This window comes from Nannospalax galili, unplaced genomic scaffold (genome assembly GCF_000622305.1).
Source record: "Nannospalax galili isolate Female #2095 unplaced genomic scaffold, S.galili_v1.0 scaffold252, whole genome shotgun sequence".
In the NCBI taxonomy this organism is placed as follows: Eukaryota; Metazoa; Chordata; class Mammalia; order Rodentia; family Spalacidae; genus Nannospalax; species Nannospalax galili.
In genome coordinates this window covers 789,719-798,305 of record NW_008333886.1, presented here as the reverse complement: position 1 = coordinate 798,305, position 8,587 = coordinate 789,719, and positions in this window count along the sequence as shown.

The window sequence follows — 8,587 nt, the reverse complement described above, 5'->3', positions numbered from 1 at the left end:
GTTACTATCTGGGAGTCCCTTTGGCCACCCTGGCCAACAACTCAAAAGAAGGTATCACTTGTCTGGCATTGTTGCTTGTTATGTAGCCTTTGGCTGTACATATGGACTCTCATGAAATTATATTGTCCCCTTTAATTTTTGTTTATTATTTTTATTTTATGTGTATGAATGTATTTCCTGCAAGTGTGTAAGTACATCCATGTTGTGTAATGTCTGCTGAGGACAGAAGAGGGTGTTGGATGCCCTGGAACTGTAGTCACGAATGGTTGTTAGCCACCATATGGAAGCTAGGAACCAAATCTTGTTCCTCTGTTAGAGCAATCAGTGCTCTTAACCACTGATCCATCTCTCCAGCCCTAGCATTGTCTCCTTTTAATTGAAGTATTTTCTTTAGTTCTCAAATATTACTAGTATATCTCTCATTTCAAGAGGGCTTCAGTGCCTGTTGCTCCTGTGAACCCCATCTAATGTACATACCCACTGATAATCACTGCTAATTTGCATTTGCACAGCACCAGCATGTATCTTTGAATAACATCTTTCATAGTACTGTGATTACTTGACATTTTTCTTATCCCTTTACCTCTAAACTGTTCAATAGTATCTTTCTTACTGCTTGCACTTTTGAGCTAGTACTAAATCTTTGTATTGATTCTGAACCAAAATAAATATTAAATTAAACATAAATTAAATGATTATCTATCAACTGAATATTAATTGCACTAATTTTTTAAAGAGGTCTCTAGAACTAAATGAATTACTCTCAGACAGTGGGGACAAAGTGTAGAGTTAGTTGGTTATCCAAAGGCAGACCTGCTCAGACACATGCTGACTTCACTTACAGGCAAAATGCCATCCTAACAGATAGGCTTTGATAGTAATGACCAACAGACCATGTTGTCTATCAATCGTATTCTTAATCTCATTCATTTGTGATTTCTTCAAAAGCTGTGTTCATTTTACACTCTGGTGTCTGGAGTTAACTAGTTAAATCTGGAACTCTGATATGACAGCCATAAGTATACTTTTGAGAGAAACTTTGAGATGTTATAAAATGAATTTGCCTACCAAGTGCATTTGGAAGCAAAACACTAAGAATTAGAATGTCATTACACTCTATCTAAGATGTATTCTCACAAGTGTCTAATATTTCCTTTAGTAGTAAGACAAAGCTTATTGTTTTTCAGCCTTAGCTAATTAGCATAGACTTAATTCCACCGAATGAAGCACAGTAGAGCAATAGACTAGTAACAGAATAATAGCGTGACAGGATTTACAAAGTTGGAGTTTGGCGCCATTTCTGACTTTATTTGCTTCATAAATTTCATATACAACCTATTTTGATTACTAAGCTTAAAACCTCTCCTATTTAAAAAGAATCAAATATATAGTCTTCTGAAATGTGTTTATTCATGTACAAGCGATGATACAACTTGCATTTACATACAACTTTTAGCTAATGTGCTTTATTTGCAACTTGATACACTGAGTAGAGGGAGCCTCAACTGGTGAATTGCTTCCATTGGACTGGCCTATGGCCATGTCTGCTGGGTGTTTCCTTGATTTTTGAGTGATGTGAGAGTGCCCAGTCCACTGCGGGTGGTGCCACACTTGGGCAGTTTGCCCTGCATTGTATAAGAAAGCACGCTGAGCACAGGTCAGGGAAGCAAGCCAGTAAGCAGCGTTCCTCCATGGTCTGTACTCCAACTCCTGCCTCCAGGTTCCTGCCCTGAGTTCCTACCTTGGGCTCCCTGATGAATTGTGACCTGTGACCTAGGAGATGTAAGCAAAAATGAACCCTTTCCTCCCCAAGTTGGCATTGGTCACAGTGCTTCGTCATGGCAATTAAAGGCAGACTAGAACAGAAATTGTATTGTGTATTCAGTTCCACAGTATGTTGGGAGTATGTAAGATGTTTTTTGACTTTAAAGGGACTTGCAGTTGAGAGATTGCACTGAGTCTAAGAAAAGACTTTTGGCTATGAACTTTTGAATAGTATTGAGACTGATAAATATTCTGGGGACTTTTAAGGTTGGACTAAATGCATTTTTCATTTAATGTGGTCATGAACTCATGGGGAACAGGGAATAGAATGTGTTGGTTTGAATGATAAAGTCCCCCATAGGCTCCAAGTTTTTGGACATTTTGTCTGCAGTTGGTGGTGCTGTTTTGGAAGGTCTTAGAAGGTGTGACCATGCTGGAGGAAGCATGTAACTGGAGGAGGGCTTAGAGTCTTCTTGAGCCTTACTGGGTCTCAGGTCACTCTCTGCTTACTGTACCTGCTTGAAGATGTATGATTGACTCGTGTCCCTTTAGAACCATAAAATAAATAAATTCTTCCGTTCATAAGTTCCCTTGGTCCTGATGTTTCTACCACAGCAACTGAAAAGTGACTAATACAGCTAACTAATGACAATAACAGAATAATAGCGTGACAGGATTTACAAAGTTGGAGTTTGGCGCCATTTCTGACTTTATTTGCTTCATAAATTTCATATACAACCTATTTTGATTACTAAGCTTAAAACCTCTCCTATTTAAAAAGAATCAAATATATAGTCTTCTGAAATGTGTTTATTCATGTACAAGCGATGATACAACTTGCATTTACATACAACTTTTAGCTAATGTGCTTTATTTGCAACTTGATACACTGAGTAGAGGGAGCCTCAACTGGTGAATTGCTTCCATTGGACTGGCCTATGGCCATGTCTGCTGGGTGTTTCCTTGATTTTTGAGTGATGTGAGAGTGCCCAGTCCACTGCGGGTGGTGCCACACTTGGGCAGTTTGCCCTGCATTGTATAAGAAAGCACGCTGAGCACAGGTCAGGGAAGCAAGCCAGTAAGCAGCGTTCCTCCATGGTCTGTACTCCAACTCCTGCCTCCAGGTTCCTGCCCTGAGTTCCTACCTTGGGCTCCCTGATGAATTGTGACCTGTGACCTAGGAGATGTAAGCAAAAATGAACCCTTTCCTCCCCAAGTTGGCATTGGTCACAGTGCTTCGTCATGGCAATTAAAGGCAGACTAGAACAGAAATTGTATTGTGTATTCAGTTCCACAGTATGTTGGGAGTATGTAAGATGTTTTTTGACTTTAAAGGGACTTGCAGTTGAGAGATTGCACTGAGTCTAAGAAAAGACTTTTGGCTATGAACTTTTGAATAGTATTGAGACTGATAAATATTCTGGGGACTTTTAAGGTTGGACTAAATGCATTTTTCATTTAATGTGGTCATGAACTCATGGGGAACAGGGAATAGAATGTGTTGGTTTGAATGATAAAGTCCCCCATAGGCTCCAAGTTTTTGGACATTTTGTCTGCAGTTGGTGGTGCTGTTTTGGAAGGTCTTAGAAGGTGTGACCATGCTGGAGGAAGCATGTAACTGGAGGAGGGCTTAGAGTCTTCTTGAGCCTTACTGGGTCTCAGGTCACTCTCTGCTTACTGTACCTGCTTGAAGATGTATGATTGACTCGTGTCCCTTTAGAACCATAAAATAAATTCTTCCGTTCATAAGTTCCCTTGGTCCTGATGTTTCTACCACAGCAACTGAAAAGTGACTAATACAGCTAACTAATGACAATAATGTAAACCTTTTGTTAAGAGAAAGGTCTGAGATAATATCTTAAAATACTTTATAAATACGTAATAGTATACATTAAAAGCTTATGCTGATGAAATGCATCTAAATACCTTCATCATCACAGGTTTGCCCCTGCACTGTCACTTTAGAAAATTTTTCATTTCAGAATTTAACCTTCCTTGTACAGTTAGTTTTTGGGATCACCTCAGAAACCTGCCCTCAACAAGCTGCTTCTCAATATCAAGCTTGCTTGAAGGAGCTCTGATTATCACAAAGCTGACAGATGATTATGTGATTACTTATCAGATTAAGCATTATAGTACTGTGTTTCACGAAGTTCTCCAAAAACATTAGTAGGCTAAATATAGATATTTTAAGGGAAGTCGTTGACTAATTATCAGGGTAATAGAGTGCTTCCTGAATCTAAGTGTTCACTTCTAGTTAGTAAGGATTCTATAAATAATCACCTAATTTAATTTTTTGAAAATTCTCAAACTAATTTATATACTAATAAAATTACCTTTAAATAGACATCTGTGTACATACTTGACCAGATAAGCCTTAACATATATGATAGAATGCATGAAATTCGATGGGGGAGACTATGAGGGTACAGATGGGGGAGGGGTTCTAAATTTGATAAATATCTATTATATGAAATGCACAAAAACTCATTTAAAATAAAAATTGCAAAGAAGAAAAAGTAGGCATAATGTACCCCAGGATGTAAAATCGTGCATTTCCTAAGCTATTTTTGAATGCCTTTTTGAATCACGCACACCTCCCTATGAGAAACACGTGTCAGAGATACAAGATTATAATTGAAGGTTATAACAATAGTATACAACTGGAGGATGTAATCAAAGGTACCAACCACCCTAACAACTCAGATACTAGAATTATCAAAGTAGAAAACAGACACGTACATTTTCTAAAGTTTGTTTTTAATTTATGTGTGTGTGTATGTGCACATGTGTGGGTACCTGTGCAAGCCTGAAGAAGGTGTTAGAGCTTCTTGAGCTGCATTGTAGGAGGTTGTGAGCTGTCCAATTTTGGTACCATCAACTGAACCCTGGCCCTCTACAAGAGCACTATTTGCTCTTAACCACTGCAATGAGTCATCTCTCTAGTCCCCATGAATTATATTTAAAGAAAAAGAATTAAAACCGCACAAAAGGCAAGACATTATAAAAATCACTATATAAATCTGAATAAAAACTAGATTGTGGGGGGCTGAAAGATGGCTCAGCAGTTAAGAGCACTGACAGCTCTTACAGAGGACCTGGGTTCAGTTCTCAGCACCTACATGTCAGGTAACAGCAGTCTGTAACTTCAGTTCCAGGGGACTCTGACACCTTCTTCTGACCTCTGTGGCCACTGCACAACACGGGTACACTTACACACATGCAAGTAATACACTCATACATATAGGATAAAAAATTAAATAAAATATTTAAAGAAGAGAACAGTTTTAAAAAACTAGATTACATTTATAGGAGAAGTACATGAGAATTAAATTTAAATTCAGCAGAGAATTAGAAAGCAATAAGATGCAGATGAGAAAATTAATGATTGAAAAGAGTGACATAAAAGAATGATATCAAACCCAACATAAGCAAAGTGTTTAGAAGTTAGGAGACAACTACTAAATTCAAAAATCAGATTGAAGAATTCACCATATATCTATTTGAAATTATGGATAAAGACAACTATAACAGAAGAGGTCCAATCTGGTCTCAGGAGCCTAGTTTTATAATATAATATCTAAGATTATACTAAGATTTCCTTAGGCAAGTAACTACAAAATTTATGGCACCATTTAAGCCCTGGTAGATTTTCTTTAATAAAAGCATCACATCTGCAGTTATGTTGATGTTCTTCTGAAAGTTGAAATAGCCATAAAAGTGAGAAAGACATAAAATCTTTCTTTGTTATATTCAGGAGAGAAACACTGCATTTTATACTAAGTATCAGCTCTCTGCTAGTGTTTGTTATTAGTACAGAAAGTATGTGACAGAAGCAGCTTTGCCATTATGAGGTCTGACCCTTAAGAAATGTTAGTCTACTATATACTCCTAAAATGAAAGAACAAAAATATTTAGTGTGATTTCACAGGATTCATTCTCTTAGGCCAAAAGTAGCCCAGTAAAAATGTATTCTGCTAGTCTAGATAGAGGCACCATCCAGTCTTCCCTTTTCATTAAATCCAGGTCTCCAGGGTCATGGGATAGTAATCCCATATCCAGGTCAAATCTCCCCATCTCAGTTAGTCCTCTCTGGGATACTCTTACAAACACACTCAAAGTTGTCCGTCAGTAACATCCCTGCATTTTATAATATAATCATGTTGACAATCAAAATAACCACTAATTCTAGTACCAGTTTTGCATTTTTATTTCCTAGATTTTGAGCTGGAAAATATTCCAGGGAAGCATATTTAACCCAGGGCAGAGAACACCCAGCAGACACAAAAGGAAATATTAAGCTTTACCCCAAATGTAAACATAAGTTTGTTATGTAACTAGGAGCATTGTATAAATCTCAAATATAGACAGAGTCTATTCACTAAATCATTTAAACAGTCCCTAAATTGGAAGATTGCTGACACATTTTTGGCCTTCACACAGAATTTTATCACCTACACCTCTGAAATCCAGCAGAGCAAGTGCTTCAGTATAAGCAGCATATTGTGGTGGTTAAGCTTGGAACTCTAGAATAAGACAGAACAGCTTTTCTCTTAGCCAGGAACACTTTTTTCTGTGTCCCTTCAACGTCTGCCTATACATCAGTCTCAACTCAAGGATGATCCTTTGTGCAAAATAATTATCTCAATCTTTCTAGCTGACTTATGGTCCTTTATCTGTAAATCTGTGGCTCTGGAGTTTTGGATGAAAATAGGCTCAGTTATTTGAACAATGGTTCCCTAGTTTAGTTGGTGGAGCTGTTTGGGGAGGTTATAGAGTCTTCAGGTGGTAAAGCCTTGCTGGAGGTAGTATGTCACTGGGTACCAGTGAGGTGAGGTGTGGACTTCCAGAGTTGGTAACTTTGCCCCACTTGCAGTTCAATCTCTGTTTCCTGGTGCACAGATGAAATGTAATCTCTTTCTTCTTTGGCTGCCTGCTTCCCTGTTTTCCAACCATTATGGACTTAACCCTCTGGTACTGTAAGTCAAAGTAAGGTTTTTCTTTTATAAGTTACTTTTGGTCCTGCTGTTTTATCACAGCAATTAAAAAGTAACTAATAAAGCAGGAAAAAATGCAAGACACTGTTAAATTACTTACCTCTGAATTAAACTACTGAATTGTTGTGTAATGATCCACCAGTAGGTGGATCAGCCACTACTCTGATTTGTTTGTTATTATTATTTTATGAGCGTAAGCCTGTATGTATGTGGGTGCACCCACAATGTGCAATGCCTGAGGAGGTCAGAAGAGGGTGTCAAATCTCCTGGACCTGGAGTTATGGATGGTTGTTAGCAGTCATGTGGGTGCTGGGACTAGAACCCGGTCCTCTGCAAGAGAAGCTGGTACTCTTAACTTCCAAGCTATCTCTCCAGTCCCAACTACTCTGATTTGTGAAACTGGGTTTCACTTATTTTATATCATGGTCTTCCAACATCCTACCTATCTTGTAATAAAGGCTAAGATTATAAGGCTAGTCAGGTGAATGACATCTGGTAGACATTCAACAAACATCAGTTAAGAAATAGTATGATAAATGCTTTGGGTGGATGGAGGGATGGATGGATGGATGGATGGATGGATGGGTGGATGGGTGGATGGGTGGGTGAGTGGGTGGGTGGGTGGGGAGGGTAGATGGATGGATGGGTAGGTGGATGGGTGGGTGGATGGATGGATGGATGGGTGGGTGGATGATTGGAGACTGGAATAAAACCACATTTTTTAGCTCTTGGTGAAAGAGCTATTATGCTACTGCTAACATAAGCCTTCTATAAAGCTCACTTGCAAGGTGATTTAAGACTAAATTCTGTAATTCTTTTGAGCAATAAAGACATCAGTTGTCTTAGTTGAAGTTGAAACGAAATTATGGCCTGACCCTTGCAATGCTGCCCCCAATACTATGTTAAAGCATTTAGAGACATATGCGCTTTTTTTTTTTTTTTTGCTTGTTGATGATTTGTTTTTTTATTCAAATCCTTATTTCGTTCTGCAGCTGGTTTATGCCAGATTCTGGCACAATCACTTTCATCTGAGAAGAAATGCCATCTTTTAAATTAGAGGGCGCAGTGAACTGTGCACTATACCCAGAGGACACAAATGGAAATAATTTAGAGTTGCCTAAGCTTTCCCTTCACTCAAAACCAACACAAAACAAGCTCGTTCAGCAAATTGAGGCTATAAATAATATACAACACTTAATCATTTCAGTTACCTCTTTGTACAGTATCCAAGATGCCTAAAGGCCTGGATGGAGGAGCCTTATTAGAACGCCAAAGGGATGGGGTAGCCGGAGCTGGCTAATCACAATACTGTCAAATTGCTATATCAAAGGACTATAATTCACTGAGTAGGGCAGTTATTAAAATTCTGGGCTTTCTCCACACTGTGACCGGAATGATGATTGCAGTTCAGTCAGGCTTCCTTAGCCAATAGTGAAAACACATTGGGAAAGGCATAGGTCTCCTTATCTCCTCTATCTATCGCATAAAAACTGCTCTCCAATAAATAAAAAGCATGATCAGCTTTGCACCTCCTGTACTGTGACAGCATTTGTGCGGGAGAAAATGTTCCACTGCTCCTGAAAGTACCCATAAAAGTGAAGGTCTAGATGTCCTGTAAATCTTACCAGAGAACTCTACACTAAAACCACCTTTCACAATTAAGAGAAAGCAACAGCAAATTGGCTAATTAGCATAAGAATGTACAAACACTCTTGTCTCCTAAGTACCATTATTAAGCATTCTAAATATAGTCATTTCAATTGCAAAATTTACAAATCATTTTCTTTTTCTTATAAGGAATCTGAGCACCCTTGTGGCAGATGCTA